We start from the raw sequence: 12,613 nt of genomic DNA, 5'->3' as shown, positions 1-12,613 counted from the left end.
AGGGGCTACCCCAGTAGCGAAATCACCCTACCGTCTAGCAACAGCTGAGATGCAAGACCTATCCTGTCAACTTAACGAACTGCTCAACAAGGGCTTTATTAGACCAAGCTTCTCACCCTGGGGAGCACCGGTCTTGTTCGTGAAGAAGAAAGACGGATCGTTCCATATGTGCATCGACTACAGAGAACTAAACAAGCTTACCATCAAGAATCGTTACCCCCTACCTCGCATAGACAACTTGTTCGACCAACTGCAAGGGGCGAATTACTTTTCAAAGATTGATATGAGATCCGGGTATCACCAGTTACAAGTGCTAGAGGAGGATGTTCCCAAGACAGCCTTTCGAACTCGTTATGGACACTATGAGTTTGTAGCGATGCCATTCGGATTGACCAATGCGCCCGCGGTGTTCATGGACTTAATGAATAGGGTGTGTCGTCCTTACTTGGATCAGTTCGTCATTGTATTCATCGATGACATACTTATCTACTCTCGAAGTAAGGAGAAGCATAGTCAACATCTACGTCAAGTCTTAGAAACATTGCGATCGGAGAAGCTCTACGCGAAGTTCTCTAAGTGGGAATTTTGGATTTGAAGAATCGAATTCTTGGGTCACATTGTTAGCGAAGAGGGAATTCACGTGGACCCTTCTAAAATAAAGGCCATTGAGAACTGGTCAGCACCGAAGACGCCTACAGAAATTCGTCAATTTCTAGGCCTCGCTGGCTACTAAGCAGGTTTATTCAGAACTTCTCTAGGATCGCGAAACCGCTTACTACATTGACCCAGTAAGGCGTGACCTTTGACTGGGAAGAGAAACAAGAAAAAGCATTTCAAACGCTAAAGCGAGCCTTATGTAGCGCACCGATACTATCCCTCCCAGAAGGGATAGAAGACTTCGTGGTTTATTGCGATGCATCCAACCAAGGGCTTGGATGTGTTCTTATGCAACGAGGTAAGGTCATCGTCTATGCCTCAAGACAGCTCAAGATACAAGAAGTCAACTACACCACACACGATCTTGAGTTACGAGCAGTGGTATTTGCTCTGAAGATCTGGAGACACTACATGTATGGTGCAAAAAGCACTATCTTTACAGACCACAAGAGCCTTCAACATATATTCGACCAGAAGGAGCTCAATAAGAGACAACGACGGTGGGTCGATGTAACACCGGGTTCATGTTTGAAGCTTAGAAGAAGAAGGAGGAAGTTGGAGGGTGCAAGGAAGTGTGGTAGATCCGAAATCTACCCTGGGAGAAGCTCCTAACCAGCCGGAGGGATTACCGGTGCGGCAGCCAGGCGTAGTCTGAGCAGGTTTTCGGCAGCTACTCTCGAGGTGAGTTTCTTTCCAGTAGGGACGGGTCTAAGGCACCAAGGCCGGCCCGTATAGACGATATGTTAGTATCGGAGTGTGGGCGGAGCCCGTATCTCATAGCTGAGTTTGATTGTGTTATATGCCAGTATGATAGAATTGCTTATACTTGTTGTCTGTGTGATACTTGTATGTTATGGTTTAGTAGCGGAGTGTGGGCGAGGCCCGTATCTCCATGGATAGTAGAGTGTGGGCGAGGCCCGTATCTCCTAGCTAGTAGAGTGTGGGCGAGGCCCGTATCTCTATGGGTGTGGGCGAGGCCTGTATCCCTTAGCTGTTCATTATATGATTGCATGGTATGTGGCATTATGGGGGGAACTCACTAAGCTTCATGCTTACGTTTTATAGTTTTGTTTTCAGGTACCTCTTCAGCTAGGGGAAAGGAGCCGGCGCGGTAGCGGCATATCACACACTCTCATGTTTTCCGCACTATTGATTTTCTGGGATGTACTCTGAATATTTTACTATGATGTTACCGGTTCTCAGACATAAATTAATATTATGAATGTTTTGTAACGATGTTTTTATGAATTAACCTAATTTAAAAATGAAATTTTTAGCTGGTATTTTTGGGATGTTACAGTCGAGCTACTCAATGACTACGAATGCGAAATTCGTTATCATCCGGGTGAAGCCAACGTAGTAGCTGACGCCCTAAGTCGGAAAGAATACTCTGGTCGTAGAGTCAAATCATTGACTATGACTATCCATTCACATCTGTCCACACAAATTAAGGAGGCTCAGCTTGAAGCCTTGAAACCTGAAAATGTGGCGGGTGAATCCCTGAGAGGGATGGATAAAAACTTGGAAATCAAGGGTGGCGGAGCCTTATATCTCATGGATCGGATCTGGACACCGAGGCACGGTGGCTTCAGAGATTTGGTCATGACCGAAGCGTACAACACTCGATATTCCGTCCACCCAGGTTCAAATAAGATGTATCTGGATCTTAAAAAGTTATACTGGTGGCCTAACATGAAAGCAGAGATTGCTACCTTCGTGAGTAAGTGTCTTACTTGCGCCAAGGTTAAGGTCGAATACCAGAAACCCTCAGGTTTACTACAGCAACCGGAGATACCAGAATGGAAGTGGGAGCGGATCACAATCGACTTCATAACCAAGTTACCCAAGGCAGCGGGTGGTCTCGATACCATTTGGGTGATCGTAGACAGGTTAACAAAGTTCGCACAATTCCTACCTATCAAAGAAACTGCCAAGATGGAGAAACTAACGAGAACTTACATTAGGGAGATTGTACGACTGCATGGTGTTCCCATATCCATTATCTCTAATAGAGATAGTAGATTCACTTCAAGGTTCTGGCAGTCGCTACAAGGTTCCCTAGGAACTAGGCTGGACATGAGTACAGCCTACCATCTGCAAACCGACGGACAAAGTGAGAGGACTATTCAAACTTTGGAAGATATGTTGCGAGCCTGTGTGATAGACTTTGGAAAGGCATGGGATATTCATCTACCCCTTGTCGAGTTCTCCTACAATAACAGTTATCACACAAGCATAAACGCTGCTCCATTTGAAGCCCTCTATGGCCGGAAGTGCAGATCCCCTCTGTGCTGGGCTAAGGTGGGTGACACACAGTTAGGTAAAGGACGAGCTCCTGACAGCACTCTCATAGGTCCGGAAATCATTCGGGAAACGACAGAGAAGATCGTTTAGATTTGTGAACGATTGAAATCCTCTAGAGACCGACAGAAAAGCTATGCAGACAAGAGAAGGAAACCTTTGGAATTCCAGGTTGGTGATCGTGTTCTATTGAAGGTCTCACCCTGGAAGGGCTTGATACGCTTCGGAAAGCGTGGAAAGCTAAATCCAAGATACGTAGGGCCTTTCGAGATTCTCGCTAGAATCGGCCCTGTAGCTTACAAACTCAAACTACCTCACGAACTTAGTAACGTACACCTTACTTTCCACGTCTCGAACCTTAAAAAGTGTCTATCTGAGGAGACACTTGTGATTCCGCTTGAGGGGATTGAACTAAATGAGAGCCTCAACTTCATGGAAGAACCAGTAGAGATCTTAGACTGAGAGGTCAAGCAAACGAAGCAAAGTCGTATCCCGATAGTAAAGGTTGGCTGGAATGCCAAGAGGGGACCTGAATTCACTTGGGAGCGTGAGGATCAAATGAAACTGAAATATCCTCATCTTTTTACTTAGTTATTTGTATTTGCTTCAACTCTAATTTCGGGACGAAATTCTCTCTAACGGGGGGATGATTTGACAAACCGAAATTTCTATCTTGTAAAGCCAATCAATTCAATCAAAAGTCAGACTTGTTTCTGATATCTTTTAGCATTGTTAAGGGTCTGTTTGAGTGTTCTAAGCCTAGTACATTCAAGGACTGTGTGTTAGGATGTGATAACTAAAGTTCATTGTGTTGTATTCAAGTCGGAAACTCCATCACAAGGAGTTTACGGCCGCAAACTAGAGTTTACAGCCGTAAACTCTTGGCAGCCGTGAACCTTTCCCTATATCCAATACTTCCTTCATTTTTCTTCACTTCTCACACCTTCAAGTCAAGAACACTCATTTCTCTCTCAAGTATCATCACGAACACTTCCATTTCTCGACAAAGTTGTAAGTGATTCTTCCATTCTTTCTTGGTATACTACTCATTCAATTGAAACCCTATGATTTCATCCGTGAATTCATCTCTTTTAGGTTAGATCTTCAAATCATCAAGAACACCAAAAACACACACTAGTTCTTTGGACTATAATCACCCCTTCAAGCTTCCAAAACGTAAGTATCCTTTCCGTATACTAGTTATCCATTAGAAGCTCTTGAATTACAACCAAGAATCTGATGGGTTTTGAGCATTCTAACACTCCTATGGTGTACATGCAACCCTAGAAACCTTGGATCTATGTTTAACTAAGATACATGCAAATAATTATTTTTCCAAGGTTCTTATCCTAACTAGCATGGCATGGGATACTTGAATCAAATAAAACTAGTAGAATTACTTACCTTGTAGTAGTAGTTGATGGCTTGGAGTTTGAGAGCCTAGCACCAATAATGTGGATGCCTCAAATGGAAGTCACAAATCACCACAAACTTGGAAACTTGAGAGAATAGTCACAAACTTCTTGAAATCGGCCCTCCTGGTTTACACACATCAACTAGTCTTATTTCAAGAACCAAAGCCTCCTTTATATAGTGTGGTGGATTAGGGTTACATCCATGTAAACCCTAATACCCATGTCTTTTCATTTCCATGAGATCCATGGGTTAAAGCTCCATGGAGTATCCATGGACTTTCCATGCAAGCCTAGCCCATTCCAAATAAGCATTAGCCCACACTATATAAATACAAGAGCCCATATTTAATTAGTCATACTTTTGATCTCTAAATTAATTCTAAATTAATTATAGATCAACACTAATTAAATAATATGATTTTATATTAATATATTAGAACTTATAATATATTAATAAATCATAACTTATACTATTCTCAAAAGATTATCCGTAAATTCTTCGGGTGAAGTGCAACCCAAATGGACCATGTCGGGGCGGGTCAAGTACATATCAAATATAGTTATGGACTTAGACACTATCTCCAACAGAATCAACCATTTTGACATGAACATCAAGAGTTTACGGCCTTAAACTCTTCATATGGCCGTAAACCCTTCTTATTTCATGAGGTGGCTGTGAACCCTTCAAGTCATGGCCGTAAACCCTAGTTTGTTCATGTGTGACCGTAAACTCCTTGGCCGTGAACACCCCTTAGCCGTAAGCACACCCTTGTGTGGCCGTGAACACCCTTTATACAATCATATGTGATTGTAACACTTCATTCCAAGTTTTTCCTAGTCCCTAAGGTTGTTCCCTAACATGATTAGTTGTTATATACACTAACTGTATACATATATGTGTCATTATATGCTTAATAGGACCCGTTTCTGCTCGAGACTTCACTTGACACTTAGCATCCTATATCGATCTTACATTCGAATCACTCAATACACGTAAGTTCATACCCCTAAACTTATCTTTGAAATAATTTTAAATGCTTTTATGGGGGGGGGGGGGGAATACAAGTAGAAAACATTATAGTTATAGTATCAATCACATGTGATTTATAACTATCAAACAAGAAGATTTCTTATACTTCAAAACTGTGTTATCAAACAAACTATTTCAAATCATTTTATAAATTGACATCAATTCATTAATAACCATTCAAATGGTTAAAACTCTTTTATATAATAAAACTCTTTATCGTTTTACAAAACTCTTTTAAACTTATATATTGTCAAAATCATGTCTATATAGATATAGTTATATAAATAAGGTTGACAGGGCTTAGGACTGATAACGCGCTTTATTTCCTATTCCTTGTTTGGTTGTGGACTTAGGGTATCGGTTGTTTGTCCGAGTGTCATTTAAATCTTAGTTATATATTATGTATATGTATGTAGATTTAAAAGTACTTACAATCAGTTCAATACCTTTGGGTAGCAAAGGTGTAGAAACATGATCAGTCATTCAAACAACAGTACTAGTAAACTATAATAGGTATAGTTTAGAGGATTACTACTTACTATTTCTAGAACAATGAAACTTACAAGGGTCAGTTCATACATGATTCAGTTCAAACATACAATAACAAGAACAGAAAGGAACATACAATAACAAGAACAGAAAGGAACATACAACCTTTTACAAGAACAAGATAACATTAATGTGAAACTACTTCACGGCTTAGCAATATACTTGTTAGGTCGTGTTTTGTAACCAGAGTCTCCTGGAGGGAGAGCAGGCATTGTGTGTATAGATCTATATGGGACTGACAATCCCGCATCCCGACTGTTCGCTACATTTTGGCCGGCAGGCCAAGGGATGACAAATGTAACATCAGTTTCAACGCTAGAAGGTCGTTGTGTTAAATACTCGTCAATCAGTATGGTTATAACCACATCACATTTTAACCTTAATTAAACTAATTGGTTTTAAGGTAGTTAGTGCTTCAGTAGTTACTTATTACAACATTACTATACACTTTCATTTTCCCATTACATTCATATAGTGATCTTCTCACATAAAAGGTAATGTGAACTATTTTCTAGTAATAATAGTCATATATTTGGGAAAACACTCACTTTTACAAAAGAACAAACATACAGAACAGTCGGGTCTTGGTAGAAGACTACTCTCCATTTTAGTAGAAAATATAGGATTTTCTAGGAAGTATACAAACATTTACATCAAACACTTACAAACTTTACATCAAACACTTACAAACTTTACGCCAAACACTTAAAAATATTTTCATCAAACTTATACAAACATTTGACACTAAAATACTTATGAACTCACCATCTTAAATGTTGATCTACTCTTTTAAAATAACTTGTATTCTCAGGTCACCAATAAACATGTACACTGGACCAGGCTTTGAGAAGACGGAGCACATTCGAGACTCGTCTTTTATTTTGATTCATATTTTGGTGTCTTTCAAACCATACACAGAACACACTTGTTTTAAATTATATTATTAATGCAATGGATGATGTTGTTGCTTGTTTACTATTGTGCATTGTTATGATACTGTACATGACGTCCTCCGCCCCCGAACGTTTCCACCGTTCTGGTTTGGGGGTGTGACACATACATATTCTCCTTCCTTTAGCTTCCACACCATTAGGGACTGAAAACTTCATAGCATTTTTTTCTAGTCTTCTTATGAAACTTTTCAGCAAGGTAACACTCATTTCATACGTACAGTAGTCCACATAGAACTTTTGTAGCTCAGGTACCATGGTTTCAACCATTATGCAAGCGACCTTAGTGACGCCGTTAGTATGTTGTTTGTGGTTACCTAATTATTTAGGAGTAGTGATCAATTCATTAATCTCGTGAATGGGGTTCTCGAGAACATACTCTATTTTCTCACAATGAAGAGTCATATTCAAGTTTGTCATCCAATCGATATAGTTTGGAACAGTGAACTTTTCCTTAGACATAATTGATAAGAGAGTGAAGTTTGAGTTTGGAGTAGAGTTTTGAGTAGCAGAAGATTCACCGTTTCCACACATCTATTGAGAGAGACATTTTTAGTTAGTTGATATATTTTCTTAAATATTTTAACCCAAATTAATATTCAAGGCTAGGATCCTAAATACAATTCGAAATAAGAAGAGAGATGCCATAATCAAATTACGAATTGATTTAGGTAAGCACAATTCCAATTTCAATATATTATGAAACTCCTAGATCTTTTGACATTCATTGAATCTTATCAATGGCATGTGTAATCTCAGATTATGCTCTTCCATTTGTGACTAGGATACCGAGGATCACAAATAGGATGTGAATAACCATTCAAACACGCATGACATACTCAAAGTCATTTATGATCTCTCATTGACGTGCCGGTGAACCACACACACTCCATCAACAATCATAAAATCAATTATGTGCCATTATTTCCACTTTGTAGTCCCATATTAGTGTGTTGTTGAACCACGCACGCTCCACTAATGACTTTGTAAAGAAATGATGTGTTTTTTCATGGACTAGCATACATTCAGATTTTATCCTAAAGTAACTATTGTAAGATTTTGAAAAAGTTCTAGTACATCATTATTATACTTCTAATATTATTGTGTCCTATAAAATCCGTTCGGCTAACAACCTTCCACCACACAAATGAGCGGTAGGTGAAAAAGAAATCAATTTAACGATCATTTTATAGGTAGTTTCTGATGGGTTTCGAGCAATACATCAATCCTATGGTGTACATGCAAACCCTAATAGCTTTGGATCTAGTTTGTCTAATGAACATGCAATTGATAATCCAAAGCCATAAACCCTATATCTATCATATAAGAACTGAAATAAGGGTCTTTGATTGTTATATAGTAATAACAATCAATTCCTTGCTTTGATTGGCTTCAGAAAGCTTAGTGCCTCAAGTGTTGCACCTTTAATGGAGTCACAAACACCACTAAGCAACTTGGATGAAGAGGGAGGAGAGAGGAGGCACCAAAAACGGCTGGAAACCCTAATGGAATAGTTCACCATGTTTTTGGGGCTTAAGGGTCCTTTATATACATGTAGGCTATTAGGGTTTACAACTAGGAAACCCTAACCTGACTGCTTAGGCCTTAAGCAGTCCAATGGACCATTCCAGAAGGCCCCTGGACGATTTCTTTATGGACCTCCATATAGAATTCGTCCATTGCCATCTAATGGATCCTAAGCCCAACTTTGTAACTATCTTATAATTACAATATCAGTCCCCTTAATTTAATTAATCTCTTTTAGCCACAAAATTAAATCTTAATTAATTCTTGACTAATATTAATTAAATAATATGATTTCTCCTTTAATATATTATTCTCATAATATATTATAAATCATAATTAAACCTTTCTCTCCTTAATTCATCCTGCATATTGCTATGGTGAAGGCAACCCAAAAGGACCATGCTCATAATCGGGTCAAGTACATACCAAAATAGTTATGGACTTAGACACTAATCCAACAGTCTCCCACTTGGATAAGTCTAATAACTATTTTGCATAACTTCAGAACCTGATCAGCAATCGTAGCTTTCAAAAGCCGCTGTCAACTCTGATCTTATCAGATACGCGTTTCCTTTAGATAAGGGATTATATATTCCTCCATTCTCATGATATCATATAGACACAAGACATGAATTTGATCATTCTCTCTATACTGTTTCCCGACTTCCGATTTATGACGACTGACAACAGACTACAATTGAACACATCAACTTAGTCCTGGCTTGGCCAAGCGCTTAGGGTGTCATTACTAAATCATCGAGAGGCCCACAGATATCGCTTTTATCCCACTTTGGGTAAAAGGAATGGATAAACTTCGACTCAAATGCTCGCTTGCACCTACTAATCGAATCACACACAACAATAAGTTTTATAACACCAAGTTACTGGTGCGTTTACTTATCATCAATGTGCAACCGACCAGCAAATAACAACTCACACATCTCATTTTCAAGAATATACAATGTTATCGTCTCACAATTACTCATGACAAAAACCATGAAGTGATTCAAGTGAGCGTGGGTTTGATCCAATACTCTAATCTTATTAAAGCATTCATGAACTCTGCAGCAAACTTGTGCTATGTCTAAACACTTAGACAATCTACAGACAGATTCATGACAGTCTTCTTTCATACCTACTTCCAACGTATGACCGACTGTGGAGGTTCGAATAACCCAGTTATTCTGGAAGTCAAAACATGCAAAATGAAACACAACGATAATACTTAATCCTATATGGCCCCAAAACTTTTGAGCGTAAATAAAACACTTTTATTTAAACACTATATTGATTACTCATTATTCATTGCTTACTGTTTCATAAAATCAACTTATTACTCGAATTATAATCACAATTGTCCCATGCTCCAAGCATGCACACTTTGATTTCCTATGATCCTTACTTTGTGAAATAGATCAATTGAAAAACATTTCCAATGAAACTCATTTCACAATTCCCAATCCTTATCATTAGCGTAAGAATACAAAATTCTTGCCACTTTTAGAATATGTCAGATTCTAACATTTTATGCAACGATCCTTTCGTGAAGTCATAACACAAAAGTCACAAAGACTCGGCCAATGAAATCACAAGGTACTCTATCAGAAATTGTTACAAAACAATTATATAGATGTGATGTCTCTCACTCAAAGTACATTCCTTTGAACATCCTTCTCGCATAAAAGTTTCTAATCTAGACATATTTCTTAATATCCAACTCCCATTAATGGAAACATTTCCATATTTGCCATATGACAACTCATTCTTAATAGAATCTTATCTATTCATAATAATGTCAATATAGTCCATCCAGTACTATACTTCCAACTACTCACAAGCGACAAATCCTCAGTGAACCTCAGATCGTCCTTTGATAGTTGTTTAATTATTTTAGTCAAAACCAGTTCTAGTCCCTTTTCCCTCTTAATGCCCTAGACATTTGGAAAATTTTAGAATGGTCAAATATTATAGCATATGCAATCGATCCTATACCCGAAGCGTATTGGACACGATGCATAATGTCTCACATAAAGACGTGATACTTTATCAGCCTTCTGCCATAATATTTTATGTGCCCTGTTCCCACAATTAGAACTATGAAGAGGGGTGCCGTAATCATAATCAAATTTTGAGAATGCACTATGTATCCTTGACTAAATTTATTAACATCTCTCGATCTAAACTTTAGAATTTTGAAACGAAGTATAATATTCTCTCCTTTAATTATAGCAAAACAACTTTTCAACCCCTACAACTTTGCAAAGTTAATCTTTGTTTTCTATAATTAATATTTCTAACTTGCAATACTTACCATAATAATCATGCTCCCACTAACATGATGATTATTTTCTTACCATCATAACACTTATGCTCCCACTAGCTTTGACATGTATTCAGAAAACAATTGAATTTCCAAAAAACAATGCTTATTGAATTCCTTAAGTTCATATTTCTAATACCTAATGCTTTGATAAGCCTTTATCTAAGCTTTTTAAGCTCATACACCTTTGCCTTAGATAGCTCACATGTGTGTCTAAACAATTCAGAATTTATGTTACTAAGTCCCAAATGTTCAGACCAATTGCCAAATCTCACAATTCGAACTACGAAAAAGGGATGCCGTAATCATAATCGAATTTGGGAATACAATTTTCACAATTGCTATCTTCTTAAAATCTCTCTTAGTGAAATCATTTCCTCACAATCATTTTCATGAAGGAGGGAAACCTTATGCCACATAGATTTTAAAGTGTATGTGTTCCTATCCATGTGAATTTGTCATAACAACAATCATAAGACAATGTTTGTGACAAATCTAACTCATATGGACCGAACTTGTTCAATCTTAATTTCCTGCCTCATGGTAACACGAGTGCCCACCATGTCTTCCAAATAGTTTAGCAACTCACCCTTACGTATCAATGTACCTTCCATTGATCAAGGTGCTTGCCTTTATGCATACAAATGAGAACTCATAGAACTCAGAAGCATAACTAACTTAACTGGAATGACGCAGAAAACAAAATTGTCATCCACGATAGGTTACAAACCTCAAGTCGTGCGCTAGTGAGGATCAATTAGGTTTATTCTTGATTTATTCTTGAACCTTTTCAAGACCATTAAGACTCCCACTGACTCCTTGACATATAAGGTTCTCTTGTCAAGAAACATTTCTTGACAAACAAATATTCAAGAGTTAGTGTAGCTTCTTATCAAGCTTAACACTTCACACAATTGGTCTTAGTTGGTCTTTGACTTATCCAAGACATCACAACTTACCAATTTCAAATGTGCAAGAATATGAAAACTTTTCCAAATTCCACATTTGATGAGTGCTATAAACTTTTTTAAGACTTGTCACTCAAGTCACAATCTTAGACTCTAAGACTTGATATTGGAACGAAGTATGATTGACTTCTTGATTTAACCACTTTTTACAATTCTCGATTCCTCTTCTTAGACACGCAATTGCACTAAGACTCACTTAAAGGATCAATTGAGATATGGTTCTTAATCATTAAGACTCATCACAAAACACAATAAAAGGTACTCTCCCTTCTTCTTAGAATAGAGGAACTTTTATCTTTCTGCCTACTAGATTCTTCTTATTCGTTCTGCTATTTATTGAAACTCTTTCAATCAACTCAAAATTATACTCAATCTTACAAGTATAACCATATTTACTAAACTTTAGTAAATCATGACGAATATCTTTATTACTCTTGTGGTGGACTTGATCGACGCACAACCTAGTGTATTGGATCTCTTAGTTCTTCACTTGACACTTTGTCAAGGAATTAGTCTAATTTTTTCAAATATGAAGTTTCTCATTCATCACACAATGCAGGTTGCATGATTCCAAGTTTCTGTCTAATTGAAACTTGGGTGATGAGAAACTCTCCCTATTTGGTAAATTCTCGATATTTCCACAATTAAGAATCAAATCCATTATTGCTAATAGAAGAAACATTCAAACATCAATTTTTCATGCATGCCATTGCAAGGATAAATAAATAAGACAAAATCAAAATTTATTTTATTGCGGAAAAAATTTGTCCTTACAATGTAATTCAACTGAAAAACTATGCTATTACATATTTCTTATCAATCTATCCTAACTCTAGAGTAGCAGCTCAAAAATCTGATCCTCGATTCCATGCGATCGAAATCCATTTCTTCATGAT

The sequence above is a fragment of the Lactuca virosa genome, chromosome 7 (assembly GCF_052849685.1).
Source record: "Lactuca virosa cultivar CGN04683 chromosome 7, Lactuca_virosa_CGN04683_v6, whole genome shotgun sequence".
In the NCBI taxonomy this organism is placed as follows: Eukaryota; Viridiplantae; Streptophyta; class Magnoliopsida; order Asterales; family Asteraceae; genus Lactuca; species Lactuca virosa.
This window is presented reverse-complemented; position numbering follows the sequence as displayed.